General features: G+C 38.7%; 1 protein-coding gene across 7 annotated transcripts in view; it reads right to left on the bottom strand.

Moving 5' to 3' along the window:
• The window catches only part of EPC1 (enhancer of polycomb homolog 1), a 64,669-nt gene that overhangs the window by 28,768 nt on the left and 14,710 nt on the right, over nucleotides 1–21,191 (bottom strand). The gene's annotated exons all lie outside the window — the stretch shown is intronic.

Here is a 21,191-nt window from a genome sequence, read left to right as displayed (position 1 = left end):
GCTGTAATGCTAATTTGATCTAGTCACTTCAGAACAATGGTACTGTTCCTCAAACTTCATTCCTTTTACATTTTACTAATGCTCAGCCAAATCTGAGTTAGAAGTTAATTAAAGAGTTCATACAAGAAGACCCTAAAAATCTGTTCACTCTTCCCAGCCCCCAAGTTAGTTTTCCATCAGGTTAGTATCCTATACTGCTCCACCATGTAGTCTGACAATCCCAACAAAAAAGGGACACAGTGGGAGCACTCAAGAGACAGAGGGTGTGTCAGAAAAGTTCATTGCTTTTTGTAACACTCCGCCAGAAACGCGAACTGAGGGACGGGCACTGATCTCTTTTCTCTGCTGACAGGACCTCAGGGAACAGCTAGAAGCTGTGCCAAGAGAGGTTTAGTTTGGATATCAGAAAAAGGTTCTTCACCCAGAACAGGTTCTCCAAGGCAGTGGTGACAGCACCAGCCTGACAGAGGTAAAGAACTGTTTGGACAACACTCTTGGGCACATGGTGTGACTATTGGGCTTGTGCTCTGCAGGGTCAGGAGCTGGACTTGATGATCCTTGTCCCAGGTCCCTTCCAGCTCTGGATATTCCATGACTCAATGAACTGCACCTTATTCTCCACACTATACTCCTGTCCAGAAAATTATCTGGACAGTAAAAACACCAATACCTACCAGATGACACTGTTAGTTGTTCAAATAACCAAAAGCTTGATAACCATTTTCCTCCCTTAGTTCTTCCCTAATTAAGAGAGTCCACAGGAAACGTCTACCAAAATATCAACTCTTTTTCTGACTATGTAGAATGTAACAAAATATGATGCTATTTCATAAGCAAAATTATGCCATTGGCACCATTTGTCATTCTGTGGTCTTCTCTCCTATTTATTTTAGGATAGCGAGTTTGTCCCTTGTACCCACTCTGACTGCACACTAGTATCACCATACATGCTCCAGAACATCAGAGTGAAAGGACAATCTAAAGCAAGTTGACAGCAACAAGGGCACAAGAGAAACCAAAACACAGCAGAGCAGCTCTCACTACAGCCTGAAGGAACCAGAACTTGCAGTCAGTGCTGCTTTGTGGTGGGGCAGTTGGACCTCTCTCAAATGATAATGCAAGGATATAGGGCTACTTCTTTGTCACAAATCCAGTATTTGCATGTTTGATGCATTTCTAGCACAGTATATTAAAAAAAAAAAAATCTGAATTACAATAATTAGATCACAAAAGAATGGATACAGTGATCGTGGCTCAACCTGGCTACCAGCAGGCGCTCCTGCTTAGAAGGAGAAGCACAGCAACTGAGAGCAAGCAGTATTTCCCTTCTTTCACATTTTGGTAATACTTCTTAAAATTTTGGCAACATGACTGTGGAATTTTTAGTTACTTAGTTTCTGAAAGAAAACTGGCACTTACAGAGAGCATAGAAGTTTGACAAAATATCTACTCTGCAGTATACCCTGGAGACCACATTCCAAGTAAGACAACCACAGCACAAGGCATTAAAAGACTAAGTGACATAACCTGTCATCACAGTTGAACAAACCAAAGGGAACGAATGCTCATTATCCTTTTAAAAAGACAAGTGAAAAAACGTTACTGCAGTAGTAATAAGTGCATCTTCTCAAGAAATAAAGGAAAAACTCATTTTTTTGTAATTTGATTGTTGTTTCCTCAAATAATGTCTCCAATTATTTCAGAGCTCTTAGAAATAATAATTTAAGGCACATTTGCTTATGCAAACTACCAAAAGAGGCAGCTCTCAAGCCTAATGTGCAAAACAGAAAGTCTCCCAATACTCCAAGCCTACCCAAGCAAGGGACTGGTGTCTTTGCTGGGGGAAGCAAAAGGTGGGGTAGATACATTGAAAGTTTTTAAAAGCACTGGTACCTCTAAAAAGCACACAGGACTGAGTTCAAGCCCGTACAGATCAGAATCACATCTTTGCCTCTGAAACAAAACCTATACAAAAACACACTGCAACTGATTGTCTCATTACTGGGAACTAAGGCAAACCACTGCTCATCTACTGGTCTCTGCAGAACTGCTAATTTACATCAGTATGACTGGGCAAAATCCTCTCACATCCATCCTGACAGAAGTGCTTTCCCAAGGCTACTACCACACAGCACTGGCAATGTTTAAGGTGTAAGAACTGAAACGGACACCAGTGTCCACAGACAGTTGTCAAGAAGCATTAGGTTCACAACAGTTACACTGAAACAGATCACAGCTGACATACAATCAATGCCATACAAACACCTAGACCTGCCTTTTTTAATACACATTTTACCTCCTAACAGCTAATGGTCAAAAAACCCCTCTAAATACACAGCAACAAAACTGCAGCTCATTTGAAACACAAACACATTACTCTATAATAAATATCAAATAAGAAAACCTTATGGACCGAAAAAAAAAAAAATCAGAAGTTGTCATCATGTCATCAAGAGGTGGTAAACTGGTGCAGGAGCAATCTGATTTCAGGTCTAGAAAGTAAAGCTTTTTGGCTCCTAAATTGACAGAGATGAAGGTTCTCACATCAGCAATATTTACTGGTAGAAGGGCAGTGGAGGAAAAAACAGCGAAGTTGCTCAGAGACCCTGCTGCAGACCAAGACCTTTCCAGCTGACTCATTCCAAAACATACTGTAGGGACTGCTGAAGCACTCCTTTGACCTACTGCATTCAAGCCACTCTACAAGATACATATCCTGTCCCTCAGCCAAATAAGGATCTCAGTAACCTGCATGAGCAGGGAAGATGGCGTCTTGGAAGCCTGATGGTCAAGGTACACTAGAGAAAATTTGTTTACAGATTCAATCCAATAAATCTGTCCACAAAGAAGACAAAGGAATAAAACACCTGAATTGGCTGTCTCTTCACCTTCTCCTCCTGTTATCAGGTCTTAGCTGTCCTGTAGCTTACTAATCAGACACAATTTATATCCAAGATTGGGAGGAACATGAAGAGTAATACCAAAGAATTATGTGCAAAACAAAGATACCTGTATTTTTTTTTAACGCTATGCCTTATTCTCTATTCACACAATTCCTTCTCCCTTCCTAGAACCAGTTCAGGCACTGGAAATATGTTTCTGTGGGACTCGGGGGCAGTTAAATGCCACCAAAATAGAGAGCTCACCCAGGGACAGGCAAGCACCAGCAATGCTGCAAGAGAATGTACAGAATGCACAGCCAGAACACAGAAGCCAGCTTAGATGAATGCAAACTGTTCAGAGATATTTCCTTTGCATTACTCTTACCTTCAGGGCACAAAGTGACTCTAGTGACCTCCAGTATGACTGAGAGCAAAAATGACTCAGCTGTTCCTGAACAGCAGCTCCACAGGTTATTACAGAAGCACTTATCACAGGCACATACCACATTTCTGCTTTTAGTTCCTCACACACATATACAATCACACCTAACTACTTGCAAAACAACAAAGACATTCTGACAAGTTTTTTACAGCCCTTGTTTCCAAACAACTGCTGCTGAAAAGTTCCAAACCTGACTGAAGTCGTACTGACTAGGGCAATCTGAGTCTGCCTTGCAATGCACTGAAGTCTTCAATAGGTATTCTGGCACAAGACCAGTCCCTGAGTTACACTGATCTTGACTGGGACCCAGAACCCAACTCCTGAATAACAGCTGATAGATCTGGCCTTTGATAATGGCAAGGCAATAGTTTTGTTGGTAAACATAACTGCAGCTCTGACCCTCTTGAACTTAAGTGCATGAATGTCATCTAAGTGTAAAGAAGCACACATGATCAAAACAGGACAGAAATGGTGGGTCAGCAAAGCACCCTTCATTGCTCCACCTATGAAGGAAGACAGCAGATAACTTCCATCCCTCACCTGGCCCACAAACAATTGTAGGCCTCCTTCTATTATGCCTCTCAGTATATATAGAAACACCGTGAACATGTTCTCACATCAACTGAAGCTGCCTGCAGATTCACCCAAACCACAAGGCTTTAGATCTTGTCAATCTCTCAGTGATTGAATCATCAGATCTCTCAATGGCCTGAATCATTCTACGCAGTAGAGAAAATGTTTTCTTGTTACATCAGAGCCTGAAGCTGTCCCTTCATGGAGGAAAACTGTGGAGGTCACTTCTGTTTATCAACTGATGTCAGCCTCTTGAGTAGTCAGTTAAGAAGGATTCTACTGTAATCACTGTAATAATTGGATCTCTGCTAGAAATGCTAACTTAAAATAGTTGCACAGGTTTAAAGATGAACTGTTCAGTAAAAATGGAATCTAATTTACTTCTAAAAATGCATGGGTTTGTAATTAACAAAGTATCAAAAAAACCTTGGTAATTATTAGACTTTTCTCTAGAACATGGGTCAGAAATGAGATGAACCACACCACCTTGAGCACTCCAGTAGACTGCTTTCCCCCTTGTTCAAATTAGACATTTCTAAGAGCATGGAAAGAGTCTGTCCTTTCACTGGATGAAATCTTGCTTCTGTATTTGTGGACTTCTAGCAGCAAATTACTTACAATTCATAGGAAATTTTCACCTGCTATTCTTGTTCAGTGAATGGTGGTAGGCAGGTGGAGGGCGCACAGGACATTTGACCCCGAAATCTAACATTAGTAGTAGAGCTCATGACAACACTAGAAGAAACGGAGAGTGATTAGTTATCCTGTTACCAGAAGACTGGAATCAGCTTCACGTTTTAAATCACTGTGCAGAACAGATGGGCAGAGATGAAGAAATGAATGAGACTCGTGGCTCAAAACATGCCAGAGAGGGTAAGATACACAACCTAGGAATCAGGAAAATTCGAGTACTTAGCACATACATTAATTATGCAGTATAGTTCACAAACATAATTTAGCATCTCTATCTTTTCAGGCACAGGTCCCATTCAGACCACCTAAACAAGATTTGTCTCGCCTGCCAAATTGCCACTGCACAACATACCAAGGCCTGTGCTTTTGAATGTATCAACTTGAATTATTTTGTTTGGGAATTGCAAAAGATCAAAGTGGCAGAAGGCACTAAACCATCTCCTCAGTGTTGGTAATGGCCACGCCCACCCATTCGTCTGTAATCGCTTTGTCTCTCATGAACTCCTCAGCCTAGGCAGCCTTGTAACCCACAGACCACAGACAGAAGGGAAGTTACTCTTCACCAAGTCTTCTAAGCTAAATCAGTACACAGGTAATGCAAAGACCAAACTCTTTAGGAAAGCACTGGAACTTGCCTCTTCTCACTACAGATATTTAAACCAGCTCAGCTCATCTCACACAACTTTCCCAAACCAGACCTAACTGCAAACTTGTCCAAGAGCCCCTTCCCTTACCTCAGCCTTACTGCTGTTCCAGCTGTGTGCTCATTTGAGACTGCAAGGAATGAAAACTATCTCAGCCATCTATAGTAAACAAAGTAATCTTCCCTTAAATAAAGGGTTCTAAAGAGCACATTCAGATGCTTTTAATGTATTACATAAATACATGTTCAGGGCATGACCTCCACACTGAAATTAGACTGTAAAACAAAGTGAACTGAGATTTTATACAGTTCACAAGAATATAGCTTTCAGGATATAGTCAACAACTGAATGAGAACAGCTATTGCAATTTAACCTTCCCAGAGTTTTTAGCTATAATGCCATTTAGAACAACCTGAATAAAGCTTTACAGCAAAATTACTCTTGCCTCATACAGACTATGGCAGTGGAACTTGAAGATAAATTTCATCAGTTGACTAATAATTGTATCAAGTTCCAAAGTTAAAAGATACCATTGCATCTATCTTACTACTTGCTTAAAATGTTTCTGCACAGGAGCAATACTTTGTAACTCAGATAATTTTGCAAGGCAAAGCCTACACCTGGATTCCAGCAGTTTTATTAGTTAGAGGAGTTGATACTATTGTTAAGAGTGTTCAGCACTGGTAAAAGAGCAGTCATCTTTGTCATCTAAATAACCAGCAACATGGTAACCCAACTTTGCCTCAAACAAGTTTCTATTCTGTTTCACTATTCTTCCATGTGCAGATACACACAGGGATGTGCATTCCAACACAGACATGAGCCTCAACTGCTCCAACCACCAACTACTATACATAGCACCAGGTGAAGTTTACGGCTAAGCTAAGAATCTGCATCTCAACAGACAGCAGAATTTGAAAGAAGTGAACTCAGCTGAGTGAAATATTTTACATTTCTCTCAAAGTTTTTTTACATAAACTGTGAAAACCAGTATACCTATCACTGCTTCCGTAGGCTTTGTTCTTCAGACCAGGTTATCACATGGCCCTCATAAAAGCAACCCTCTTCTCCCTTTGCACTTCAGACACCTCTCAGTCTGGATCAACCAGCAAACCTGGCAGCAGGGTACAGTACAATCGAGACAGGTAAGACAAATGAACAAAGCCACAGGAGCCCGAGCAGCACCCCCATCTTCCTAGCATTAAGTCTACCAAGGGCTGAGAAACATCCCCTTTCACAGGCCACGCATCACAAACTACAAAAATCAACAGTTTCCCAGATCTACATATGATCAAAGAGTCTGAAGCAAAAAACAAGTTTAAGGACAGGATCTAGCTGGTCTGGGGTTTTTCTTAGAAGTATTAAAAACAGATCTTGAAAACTTTACCTACCTAGAGCTACTATTTCCCCCCTCAGAATCTGCAGTAAAACTAAAATTCAACATTACCTAAAGCTTGACTATGGTATCTCTGAACACCAAATTGTGAAAGTACCCAAGGACTTCACACAAACAAATGTTCAATCTGGTTGACTAGGGTGGCCTAAATGCCAGGCATCATTAGTAAGCAAATTCTTCACAGAATGCAGAAACATTTTGGACACTAACTGCCAGACAAATGTGCACTTCGTTTAGCAGAGTACCACTTCACCTAACACCATCTCAAAAAGGAGCCCATCTGCATCATTACCAAGGAGAGTAAAAGAGTGCAAACCCACAGCCATAGTTCCACAGCTGCTCTCGCTTAGCCACAAGGTATCAGAAGCTGGGATCTCATTTTAGTCTTTGTGTTTAGCAGTCCCATAATTTCTTTTCTTTATGAACTTTTTAGTCCAGTATGCTTTATTCAACATTAATGTTAAAGAGGCTTGGAAGAAATTCAATACATTTGCATCTTTTTTATTCATTTACCTTTCCCTTCAACCAAAAATAGCAATAAAAATAAAATAAATCCGTGAGTGAATAGGGTTTACACAGGATCTCTAACACACAAAAGTAAACTAGCTGTACCTCCCCTAAGACTGCTTCATTTGCAACATGCCTGTCAGGTTTAACTACCTCTTCTGTAAAGTACAGTTTCATTACCTCAAGCAGTCATTCACATTAAAAGTAACAGAATTTAATTGGTGTTTTTACTGAACATTATACAATATGGCACAGAAAAACATTAAAACCATTAACAAGAAAACCAAGTATCAACATTTGTCTAAGTTCATTCATCAGGAGCTGAGGCTCAGCATCTCATGTCAGATAAGCAAGAAGACATTTTGCCTTAGGACCTAAACAATCTAAGCAGCTTTTAAGAAGTCCATGTGCATTCCGCATAAAAAGCTTGTAACAGTTGCATTAAAAAAATACAAAGTAAAGAAGCTTCCAGAGCACTGTCCTAAACTATCAAGCTTACTTAAAATTTCAAAAATACACAAACAAACCTTTTGAACATTAACCACTTTAGTGCTATGGGGAAGAAAAAGTCTGCAGAAAAAGCATACAGTGCACCACAGTCATGACTAAAAGCTAATCTGTTAAACAAGCCCTTTTGCAGACTTCACAATATCTTCATTTAAATACTTTACTTCTCTGTGTATCACACAATGGAAATAAATTGCTCTATAGTGCTGAGCAGAAATGTGAGCTGCATATGCACACATAGGGATGGCAAAGTAGACCTAACTCTGTCTTTGAATAACTGTCAGTGCCAATGGTATCAAAGTTCCTATATCATACTTCTCCAAATTACAATTCTTGTTACAAGGGGGGGGGGAAAAAAAAAAAAAAAAAAAGCACTGCAGTTTGTAATTTAGTAAAAGGAGCTTTTTAATGTACCAAGACAGCAAGACATGTAGAGAGCTGCTAAAGACATTTGAGAAAACTAAAGACCTCACCAAGTACAAATGCCAGCAGAGACTTAATTTTTTACTACATAAGACATCCAGTAAAGAAGAAACTTGCTTAGCAATTACTTAGAAGTGCCCTAACCAATTAAATTTTGTCTAAGTACATTCATGAAAATGCAAGTAAAACCCACCCATACTCTTCAGCTAAACACTCTGAGCTTCTGTATTTGCAACACCAACAGATCAGCATTTCAGGTCTGATGCCACAAAGGTGGGAAGGTGCTTTTCCAAAAGTGACAGGTGCAATACTGAATAACAGACTTTCCAATGAATCTATGTATTTCCTGCTATAGATGTCAGTCATCAGTTTGTAAATCTGCACGTGTAGACACTTCGCTTAACTTAGAATAAATATTTCAGCAACAAAGAGCAAAGATGCTACCTAGAGCTGAGGCCTGTATGAGACTGAAAAGCTTAGACAAAACACCACCTCTAGAAGTTTCCTGACCAGTAATGTACACTTCGAATTGTAAACTCCTATGAGTCAAGCACCAGCTATTCACTGTGCTTTGTTACCCCCAAGTTTATTTAGATTGCCTTTAAAAATGCAGTACAGACCAGCATTTTTAATTCATGACCTTCAACCTGCAATTATGATCAAACCTGAGTAAAGTCATACATATGAGGGTAGGAAAGAAAGGACAGAAGTGAATGGGAAAGGTTTCCTCTAAGGACAAGCATTTCCTTAATACCTGTAAGCTCAGTGTATTTTAAGTGGCATTGTTATTCTCTCCATGCACCCAGTGAGAGTTAAGTGTCAGAGCAGGACAAAACAGGAGTCCCAATGTCATGTACAAGGAGAGTCACCAAATCCCATTCTTCCAGTCCCAACACAGAGGCACCTGCTCTTCCACCCCATGTGCTGCTGCTCAATGGGCCATTCCTGGCTGCACAGGAATCAAGCTGCAGTGGTATGAATAGCCATAATTTGATGTGTCTATACAAGATACAGAAATCTACAAAATATATAAACATATTAAACACAACAGACACTTTAGAGATTGCTTCCTGCCCTTCTCAAACAGATTCTGAAAATAGAATGTATCAGCAGAGAAACACAGAGGACTCCAGGAAATATCGTTATGCCAGACAAGGTGCCTGTCTCTCTCACCACTTGGTGCCATGCAAATTACCAGAGGCTGTGAGGTATTTGTACTTGTCATTAATTCATTACATCCCTTCTGTGCAAGGACTATTTTAGCTACATTACCATTAATGAGTATATTTATAAAGTATTATTTAGCACAACTTGACGCTGCATACATTCCCAGAGACTAAAATTCAGCGCTGCCTAAGGTTATGCTTAGAATGATCAACTGCAGCTTCAGTTTCACGGCACTTACCGCATTAAATGGCTTCATCTGGCTCACAGTAACTGCAAGCCAAAATAAGCTGAGGATTCCTCCATCCCTGGAAATGATACTGTTGCCAAAAGCTGAGTCAGGACCTCAAGTTCCAACTCCACCGGTGCAGACAGTACCATCTACTAAAGTGGTGGGCTTTACCTCCTTCAAACTCCCAGCAATAAATCCAACCAACATTGTTAGGTAATGTGAATGTGTAATTCATAGTTAACAAACGTGCAAGAGCGAAGTGTTGAAACAATTCAGAGTTAACTTCTCAGACAGTATTTAACCCTAAGATCTTCTGAAGAGAAATTACACCACAGCTTAAATAGTGCACACTCACTCTCCTTGGCAATGGTAGGAATAAACCACAAAAACAAAACAAACATCCAGCCAGTATAAACACAGATGTGAACGCTACATACACACCTGACCACAGAGCAATACAACCCAGGGTAAGGCACTCTCTCCAGCAAAATTATCACTAAGACTTCCCCTCCCCTCTACTAACTAAAACAAGTGCTTCTCATACCATGTTCCACTTGAGTTCAAGGCGGTAAGAAGTCAAACTTATTTTGCTGAGAGACAGAAAAATTATTTTCCTGAGAAAATCAACACTGGAAAACATTCAAACTATTACCTTCCAGAAAATTACACCAGTGAAATCACAATTTAATACAAGCAAAGAAAAAAAAAAAAAAAAGTCAGATACCTTCCTACTTGAATTTCTAAAATTACTGAGTTAAGTAAACTTCTGGATACAACAATTAAAAATTATCAAGTTACTAAATCATGCACAGAGACCTTTTTCAGCAGATGAAATGAATAAATGAATTTATTTATTACCGATGACTTGGTTTCACAAATTTGGTTTTTTGAAAGGCTCTCATTTACCAATGCTACTACCTAGAAATACTTTTCTTATTGCTTTAGGATGGCTTCAGAATTTCATACTATCCTGCCACACAATAAAAAACTGTTACCTTCTGATGGGACTTGTCCCACAAGGTACCTATGACAGTAATTCCTGAAAGTTAAAGCTGGTAGGTGTTTGTTACTTCCCTCACTAATAGAAACTTATTAGGACCACTTCAGAGCTTCTCTTTCCTCACCACCTTCCCCAGTAAGGTTTTGTCTTTCTTTCTAAGACATTCTGCAGCCCACATCCTAATCACTTAAAGACAGCTAAATCCCTTAAAGAAAACATTTCACAACTACCTTCTGTAGTGAAGTACAGATGCTGTGGAAAACCAGGCCAAACCTAAGGGTTTACGCATTAACTGCAACAAACCTCATGTTTTCTGTTCTAGTCCAAGATGTACCCTTTTTTTTTTTTCAATATTCTAAACTTCTTCTCAAGACAAGATATCTCAAAGGAAATAATTCTCCTTCAGAGGAAGGCTGAGAGCATGAACATGCAACAGAAATTTCTGTTAATCATTCTTACCCTACAACTCTGGTAAAGAGTTATTAGACAGAGGTGCTTTGTAAACACACATGTTTTACTGATTTCCCACACACACTTCCTTCTCACAGAACAAACCTTACACTATTGACAAGAAAAGGGAAGCTGTTTTACTTCAGTTTTAGTAGCTCAAGTTTCTTCACCTGATACATACAGCAAGAGCATTAATTCTTGCCTATTGACTTGAAGCACTAAGAAAAACATTAGTTCCCCAAGAGGGACTGTATTAAACTACCTTTAATCATAATACTTGAACAGTGTCATTTTGTACTTGGCCTACTTCAAGGCCACAGCATCTTCATCAGAAAACAAAGCAAGTACACCAATATTAATAACTTCCTTCTAACTGAACAAGATAAACAAGCAAGAGAAGGGCAAGCAAGGTCATCATCTGTCGCCCTGGTTTTTTAGCTTTTTGATTATTTTCATTTTTACTGGAGTTTCTCACGTTTGTGACAAAAACAAAGACTGATATTTTGTAAACAGAACATTCTTTCTAGGGGGAAGGACAAATTGATGACTGCTGAGTCGACCACTGGGGTCAGAGGGGTGTTCCTCTCATCCCCCAATCCTTGACCAAACCTCAAAAACTATATAAATTGAGATTCCCCAAATAAACCTCCCTTTTTCTTTTTCATCTCACATCCTGATGGGTGAGTGTGGTTCTTTCATGTCCTCTAGTGACAATCATAGTTGGCAAAAAAACACATGAAAGCAAAAAAAACCCCAAATCCTTGAGAATCATGAAAGAGTACATAAGTGCACCTCTGAGTATCTGAAAGATCCAATGCATCTGTGTAAGTAACCTGCTTACAGGATTCTGCATATAATACAAAACATTCCGCAGGACTCAGATTCATTGGCTTTTGTCTGTAGCCTTACTCATGAACTTTCCAATCAAACCACCCTGTTGTCTTGAATTCAGCTTTTTTCAAGATATATCAAATCTAGGTTACAGAATTTTAAGTACTGTAAGTCATATCAAACTATTGCAAAATCTTATTCTGAAGCTAGTTCCTATTTTCTGACATTTTTTTCCAGAAGTCTCTTTCTTTTATTTAATTACTGAGAAAAATCAAGCACCAAAAAGGCACACAGGACATGTCCTGCTGAAATACTAATACAAGACTGGGGCTGCAGGGGTATAGCCTCACCTCACAGTGAAAAGCTTCATTTCTTAAGCAAAAACAAGGGCACAGGGGAAATCAGAAATCCAACTTTATCATCAGTGTTTAAAGAAACTTAAAAAGGAGAACAAAATTAAAGTATTTAGAAATACAAGAGAATGAGGCATTTCAAACAAGTAAATCCTGGGAAATGCCTGGAAGAAAAGATGCTACATACCATGTAGACAGAGTAACATGGAGAATGATAATGGCACAAAGAGCAAAGGAAAAAAACATCAGGTCATGTAAAGTGCGTCCACCAAGAAAGGCATTTTCAGTGAGATTAATTACAGAATAATAGAGTATTACAGAACAAGAGAATCTGAAAAAGACACGGGCACCCTTTTGTCCCCTTCCTAAACATCTTTAATTCACAATCATTACACTTTCACAACACCACACATGGCACAAAATCTTTTTGCTTTGAAAAGCAAAATCTGGAAAAAGAAGTCTATGCAGAATTCATCTTTGCATGTTAACACCTTCCTAGCAGCCATGTTCTGCATTGAACATCTGACCAATAAAAATCCTGAAGACTACAGCTCTTATAACAGAAGACAAACAGAAGCACAAAATGTGTGTATTGGGCAGCCTTTACTACCAATCCCTCTCCTCAAATGTAAGCTTCATAAGTCTTCCAGGCAGGCTACAAGATCAGTGATTTCTGTTTAGAACTTGGAAGGAACTCTGAAGTCTAGAAATTTATATAAAGTACAAACCCCAAGGGATGTTGGAAAGCAATCCCCTCCAAACAGACCCTCTTGAAAGCTTCCAATTCAAAAAGCATAATTTCTTAATTCCTGATTAAATATAAAGGAAATGAATCTTTAAGTATGGCACTTCAACCTTAAGAGGATCATTTCCTCTCTCACTCAAACTATCTACCTGTGCTTGAAGAAACTGACAGAGCAGAAAGTTTTCAAACTTTTATTCCAGCCTCAATTGATGCAATACATTTTCACATATCTACTTACTCCAAACAAGGTTAGTCCTTGAAAGCACATAAAGCTCAACACACACATCCAAGTGCATGGGAGAGCAGAGCACACTCACTGCACGGGAGGAGTACATCTACAGGATTGAAGCAGCAGGCAGCATCTTCTGCCCGGTACATGAGTCATTTGATGTGTTGATACTAAAGCCAGCGTTTCCTCTTACAAATACAATGTGGAAAAGGAGCAGAAAAAGAACAAGTAATTTATTACAGACACCTACGGCCTACCAATTACAATATTCTGTTCTAGCAGAGTAGATGCCCACACATAAAAACATACCTGGTCCTACACAAAAACTTGAAAAAATACTGCATTGACTTAGAGGTATTCAAAACTCAGACTAAATACCCTTAACAAATTGCTAAATAATTGCATAGACATTTCTGAGGAATATGATTATATAATCAGGGCACAGTCATTATGATAGCTACAAGCAAAGTGAAAATGAAAAGACTCAATGAAAAGACCACTAGATTTAAGGGCTTGCTACCTTGCATATTCTTCCGACCTGAAGCAAATTAATACGAGGCAGCTTCCTATGAAACACTAAAATTTTACTGGAATAAATACAGAATGTTAGCTATTTAAAACAAAATAAAGGTAAGAACATTATTTTGCCTACCATTATTCATACTCTTCTGCATACAATTAATACCCAATCCTTTGCTGAAATACATTACATTATTGATCAAAGCTGAGAAAGAGTCAGGAAGATAACATTTTGGGGCTCCTCTTTAAGGCCAGCTATGAAAATTCCCAGAAGATAAAGCCTTTCCATACAAGTCTGACTTTAAAATGATTTACAGTTTACCCTGACAAACTCCTCTCCTCCAAATCCCTGCCAATTGTATTACTTCTTGTGCTCTCAAGAATACTGCTAACGAAGTTATATTTGTGGGCATCCTCCTTTCCCTGGCTTAATACAAACAATTTGAGACACATTTTCAAACTCTTCCAACTGTTAAACATGCTCATTACAAGTCGGTGACTACTAAGTACATCTAACCTTTCTAACCTCAAGTGTGAACATGGCAATTGGTCTCACTGCAGTTAACTCTCCTATGCAGAAAGCCACTGCTGTTACACAACTTCTCAGTGTGCAATTATTGGGATGTGCACAACAGGGTAAAAATAAGCTGAGAATGCACACATCAAATGGATTCTCTAAGAGCAGCCCATCTACAGCTTCTCTGGAACAGCATTCTTAAAAGGAACTATATTGCTTTTGTATACATATGTAACTCAAGGAGTCACAGAATATCCAGAGTTGGAAGAAACCCACTGGGATCATCAAGCCCAACTCCTGGCTCTGCCCAGAACAATCCCAAGAGTTACACAACCTGCCTGAGAACACAGTACAGACGCTTCTTGAACTCTGACAAGTTTGGTGCAATGATCACTTCCACGGGGAACCTGTTCCAGTGCCCAACCATGCTCTGAATGGAGACACTTGTGCTAATATCCACCCTAAGCATTACCTGACACAGCTTCATGCCATTAAGATTATTGAAAATGTCTTAATTATCCTGCTTTCAAAAGCAAAACCCTATTTCAATATTAGTGGTGTAGACAGTAATCAAACTGAAGTCTGCCAATGCATTAATTTCAAAAGAGAATCTGGACCTCCTGGAAAAACCTCTGACATGCATAACCAACTCCCACTATTTTCTGAAAGTTTAAGTATTTTCAGCATTACTTTAGAGCACAGCATACACACCTTTACAATTATCACATGCTTAACTGACAGCATATACAGAACATCATCTTATCAAACAACTTTCATGGCAGTCCCCTCCTCACAGCTTCAAGTTAGTGCCTGACTTCCCTATGGTGTAACAATAGGACATACATCATGATTCCTCAAATTTTACACAGAACTGTCAGCTTCCAGGGAGCTGTTAAATCCCAAAGGCATAACCTATATGTCTTCTTCACAGACGAAGGCAAATCCTAGCGAGAAATAAGAAGTAAAATTTACTCAATCTCATTCCAGACTCAAATAATTTGCAGCAACCTGTAATAGAAGTTTATGCCCCCACCATCCCTCTGACTTTAAAAGGGAGCACTGCTGCTACAGGTGGGTTTCACATCACAGGATTAACATTCTTCAGACAGCTGAAGGTGGTGCACAAATTGCTCACTATAGAAGCTACTCCTCCTGATCTGCCAGATCTCCTAACTTGCACGAATGCCCAAGTGCACAGAATAACTTGAATAACTTAAATAACAAACAGAAAGAAAACGTTGGTGTAACTAAAGACAGCATGTGCAAGAAGACTTTTATTAATAGTGATTAATAATCACTATTACCCTTGCACTTGAAATTTGGCCCCACTTGTCATGAGCTGCCAGATTTCTCTCAAAATTCTCTAAGCATTTCAAACCTTTTCATACAGGTATATGTGAAGTAAATGACTAAGCTCAGTGCCAAACTAAATGGTGAAGTCAAGATCATGACATGAGCTCACAGAAAAATCTCTTCCAGCTACAAATTGAGGTGTCTGTAGACTGTTACTTTAGACAAAACTGCAAAAAAACCTTGTTTCTGTGGTCCCCTCCTATCAATCATGCAGGTTATTGGAAATCTAATCTACAGGTTCAGTGTATTTAAAATTATGCACTAAAAAATCACTAAACTGGCACACAAAATTAATGCCTTTGCTATGAGTGAGCAGAAAAGATGCACAAAGGGGAACACAACATAAAGAAACAAAACTCTTCCAGTTTACAGGACTCATGAACCAAAGACTACACAAAAAGAGGTGTCTCTACTCTCCTCATTTACTTCAAAAATCCTTTAATGTTTCAGTTGTCCTTTTCTAAAAAGAGACCACTAAAGGAGTTCAGTTGTTCTGCTTCAGATTCCAGAACTTCTACAGCTGGAGAGGAGGGCAGAGATTCTCTTCTGTTAGTAAGCAAAAAACTTCATAGTTTCCTAACACTGCATCAAAGGAAAAAAAAAAAACTCAAAACAAGCCCAGACTGGAAACTAAAGATTCAGTTACAGTACCTGCTCTGATTTTACACTCACAACTATTACATTACAATTCTGATGGCCTCAACAAGATTCTAAAATACTCAACATCCATGAACTGTTCATCAGTAAGGCAATGGTTATTTTAAGAGTATTCAAGGCACTGTGTACACAATTAGAAATATACACTTTTATGGATGCACTCACAGAACACACTTTCTCAAGCTGGCAAGAACGTAATAAAAAAGACTGGAGAATCCTTAGTGAAATTTCCATATACAAGTTAACACCGTTCATACGCTGACTCACTACACCTCAGCTCCATGCTTATTACTTCACATTTTGAATTCATTAGGGCTTATATGTTACCATATGAATGCCTTTTTGTGCATTCCTTACCAACTTTTTTCCTTGATAAGCTAAAATCAGCTGTTTCAGCAGCAAGGCACCCTGGGTACGGTAGCCTCCCAATGCCTGCAGTATGGATTTGGTAGAAGCAAGACATTTTTCTGTGCAGATATGGCTTGGCACAGATCTGTGCTAGCAGTGCCCAAGGCAGTTCCATGGAAAAGGATGTGATCCTTGAGCCTATCCATTTAACTGTGTAAATGAAAATTTGCCATGTAGTGCTTTGTTAAATTAAGACACATCCTATTAGAGAATATGTTTGAAGTGTTCAGAAGCATTTGAATGAACATTAGCTTATCTTCACCAGGCCTTCTATAGCATTTAGCAAATACTTGCAGGTGATGCTAAAGGGGGAAGAAGGGGAAAAATTACATCTAATAATGAAATTTTAACAAATAAGCTTTTCTTAAACAAAGCAAGGGCAGAAAGATAATACAACTGTGGATTTAAAGAGATCAAAAGCACAGTTTAAACTATTTCAACAGTTTGCTCAAATACCAAGTAACAGAGTATGACAGAAAGGATAATTACACATACAGACTTAATTCCACCCGATGTGCAAGCTGTCAATTACACCATGACACACAAAAAATGAAAACAGTAAGAACTGAATGAACAGCTGTACAGATTACAATTTTGGACTCTGGGTGCTTAATTCTTCTATCTGTAACTAGCAACACTAACTAAAATTAGAACTCAAGCTTTAAATTTAAACTGGGATCCACAAAAAAACCTCAACTCCAGATAGTGCATCATTGCCAGAAATCTACTAGGACAAGGAAACAGCTACTCCAGAGCTAAGGTGAGGACAAGGATTCATCACCAGACCCCAACCAGAAGGAGTTAGGAGTAATTCAATAAAGGAACAAAATTCTCCTGCCTCAACACCAAATGCCAGAAACACTGGCATTTAAAAAACTTGACCTGAGGGAGATAGTGTATTTAACCTACACTAACTTGAACACACAGAAGACAAAAATCAAAGCTAACACCCAAAACCTTAGCAGACCACAGTACTATCAGAATTTACATGAGGATTACAAACTCAATCAAGGAAAAAGTCAAACCACTCCCCTCCACAAACTCATGATAATTCCCACAACCCTAGGGCTGTTATTAACTCTAGAAATGTCACTAACACAGACAAATTTTTCTATTAGGCAATTAATTTCTCAGATCTAAGGGACTTTTAATTAAAAGTGTCTCTGCTTATTCTAATCTTTGCGATGGGACTGCTTCAACTAAGACATTTTAACTTCCCAGCGTTTTAAAAATGCCCCATAATGTTGACATGGTGTCCTTCAAACTGCTTTGCTCCTTGTTAAAACTCCCTTAAAAAACCAAAACCTTAGCCAACTATACTCATTTTCTATAAGGATGTATTTTTTAAATTATCCACAAAGTTTCAACACCTCCTTCCTCTTTTCCCCCTCCCCTTTCTATTTTTTTAAGAAAATCTAGAGGCTAGGGATGTATTGTGTGTTCTATTTTCCTTTAAAAAATGCAAGTAAAACTGATTTTGTAGTTTTTCTTGGTTTGGTTGGAGGCCATCAAATCTAGGCTGCCTATAGAGCTATGCACGCTTTCTTTCTGAAATGTCACTGAACATGTTCAAAAAGCTTCAGTCTGTCATATTTTTTCACTTTTTATCTTGCTAAACTGAAGTCACCCCTGCTCTGCTTTTCCAGCTGTCTTCCTTCAGCCTAGAATCTGAATTTCTAGTTAAAAATAAAGCAACACCCTCCTCAGAAATAGAAAACCACAGGATACACAAAGCAACACCTTTTTAGAAGTATTTATAAATGATAAACAAATCTACTCCACCTACTTGCTTATTCAGAGTTATCAATGGACTTGATAGCCAAATTTGCAGTACTGTATTACTGAATGGTCTGTTGTCTGGTTCTCAAAATTACAGCATTGAGCATCTGTTTTGCTCAAAAAAAGCATTTTGAAATAATATAGTGGATGCTTAGCGTTACATAAGAAGAGTCATTACATTTTGAAGGGGTTCCTTATTTTAAATGTATATGTCTCATGATACTTTTTAGTTTCTTAGATGTAGTAACAGACTTGGAAACAGCCACAATGTGTTTATCTCAGAAACCTGGCAGCTAAACCAGCTGTCAGAACACAGGATCAGTCGGTAACCTCCAGCACCGCTGTCTGCATGTCAAAGAGGTTTTTTACTAGTCCTTTACCTCCAAAAAAACCACTGACTGAAGCCACCACTGGAAGCAAGGCAGACACTACTTGTAACAGAATTAAACCACTTAAGGCCCTTAGCTGTCATTTCCTTTAAAAGGGTTACTATATCCCTGGATCAACTGCGTATTTTACAACTCCCATAGACTCAGCAAGGTTGATTTTCCTTCAGAAGACTCTTTGAGAATATCACTCCTGAAGTTCCCAGCTGTAACAAGGAAGATGCACTATTTTCGCTATTTACTTCTTTGTAGGAACAGGATGGTAGAAAGTTAAGATGAAAGGGAAACAAAATAAGATTCTTTTTTGTGCATCAAAACAGTAATTAGTCATTTAAATATCTTGTGACTCGATGCCTGAATATTATATCTCTCTGATTGCATTTTTCCCTAGGGAAAGTTATTTTGTCAAGAGGAGAGCTCTTAGCTCCAAATATCTGTTCATTTAAAATTACATTTATGCAAAACTCAAACCAATGTGAATTCTATTTATAAAAAGTTATAAATGCTAATTCACACTAGTTGAAGACACTCTCTCCTCCAGAATCTTATGGACATTTTCAGCATCTGTTTGAAATAAAAACATCTATCATTTCTGTAAGCATTAGGGGAAAAAATCCTCCAATTCAAGTTTTCAGCTACATAACACAAACTACAAACTTTCCAAAATCCTGCATGGTCTGAAGTCTGGGAAGCAGAACACACTAGTGTATTAAACCTATGAGGTTTCCCACAACTTAACTCATGGAATTGGGCTTTCTGTTGTCAACACTAATATAAACTGAAGAGAAGGCTTTTTAGGGCAACAACCAAGAAGGAAGGAAATCTAGCAAGTTTGCAGAAACAATAAGATACAAGAGTCTAATAGCAACTCTTTTATGTAAGGAGGTCCAAAAAAAGATTCAGAAAGACGACCGTGCTAACTGACGGCAAACAAATTTCTTTTGGAGGTGTGTGTTGTGTGTGTACACACATATTCAAAACAAACACAGGAGCAAACTTCAGCTGTTGGAAGTGTCTACTTTCTCCTACAGCTAACCCTCAAAGCTAAATTTAGGAAACAAAAGCATCACATTAACCACAAAAGCAAGTCTCATAATTAATGTCTCAAATCTCTTCTTTGCCCATGACTACTTTTAGGACATATATGTCTGGGTTTAGTGAGACTATACAGACAGTCCATGTAATTTTCTAGCCTGAAAACTTGTAACTGCCGGGCAAACACTAAAAGAGAAAGACAGCAACCTGACATTTCTATGTAAATAAATGCATGCATGCACTCTCACTCTCTTGAACTGAGAGATAAACTCAGCAAGTGTCACAGCAAATAACAAAATTTAAAATTCTGGTACAAGAGAAAATTAAAGGTGCTTTCTCTCATATTCAAATATCAGCTCAGAATATACCTACTCTGCCCCAAAGAAACACAAGCATCCTAAGCACTGCTAGCTACTGCTTAAATATTTCTCCATCGATACCATGCTGACGTTTTAAGCATCTTCACTAAAATAACCACCACCAAAAAACCAACCCAATAAAACCCAGCCCACCAATCAGAATAATAATAAAAAAACCATAAACCCACTACACTTCACTGTATACGTTTTAGCCGATGTGTAAAGCAACTTATGAGTTGCAGAAGACTTAGAAGTACCAAGTTATGTTAAAACGGTAGAGAGTTATGCTAAAAAAAGCCTTAGAGAGTGGACTCTATGGACAACAACATGCAAAGTGCACTACTCTCTAGACACCTTTCTGCCCAAAGACATTTCATAAAAATTCACTGAATCCATAACTAAGAGCAATAGTGCCACAAAGAGGAAACCCCATTTAAATACGATATCACTCTTAAAACATAAAATATAACTCTACGTTTGCTAAATCTAAAACTACGAACAGACACTGTACAGCCTGTCACCTTCAAAAAACAGTGGAAGTCTGAAAACTACAAAAACTCAGGACTACAAAACTGTAATAGAATGACTGAATATTCTGAGTTGGAAGGGACCCACAAGGATCATCGAGTCCAACTCTTAAGTGAATGGTCCATACGAGGATGGATCCTACAACCTTGGCCATATCAGCACGCTGCTCTAACCCACTGAGATAGTGTCACCTTTGTTCTTAGCACCAAATTTCAAAACGGGCTTACATAACTGTATTTCTACAGCACTTCCCTATTTGCTGTGCTTAATGCACAGATGGAGAAAACTGATTATACTACGGAAATAATTAAAGATTTACAACACTGCAAATAACGCACTACAGAACAGAGCCTTCAACAATAACAGTTACCAAGCGCTTTACCTTCAGCAATAACAGCTACTGATTGTTTTACGGATCTTAGAAAGTGCTGAGTGAATGATTAAATGACCCTGAAGTTCAAAATGGTTTAAAGTTTCATCCTCCACTGAGACAGCAAAATCGAGCAGGAAGTGTTAGACTTTTAGCCTCCAACACGGATTTCCTTGCACCGAGTAGTGCTTCAGAACTGACTTTCGTGG

The sequence above is a fragment of the Sylvia atricapilla genome, chromosome 1 (assembly GCF_009819655.1).
Source record: "Sylvia atricapilla isolate bSylAtr1 chromosome 1, bSylAtr1.pri, whole genome shotgun sequence".
In the NCBI taxonomy this organism is placed as follows: domain Eukaryota; kingdom Metazoa; phylum Chordata; class Aves; order Passeriformes; family Sylviidae; genus Sylvia; species Sylvia atricapilla.
This window is presented reverse-complemented; position numbering and strand designations above follow the sequence as displayed.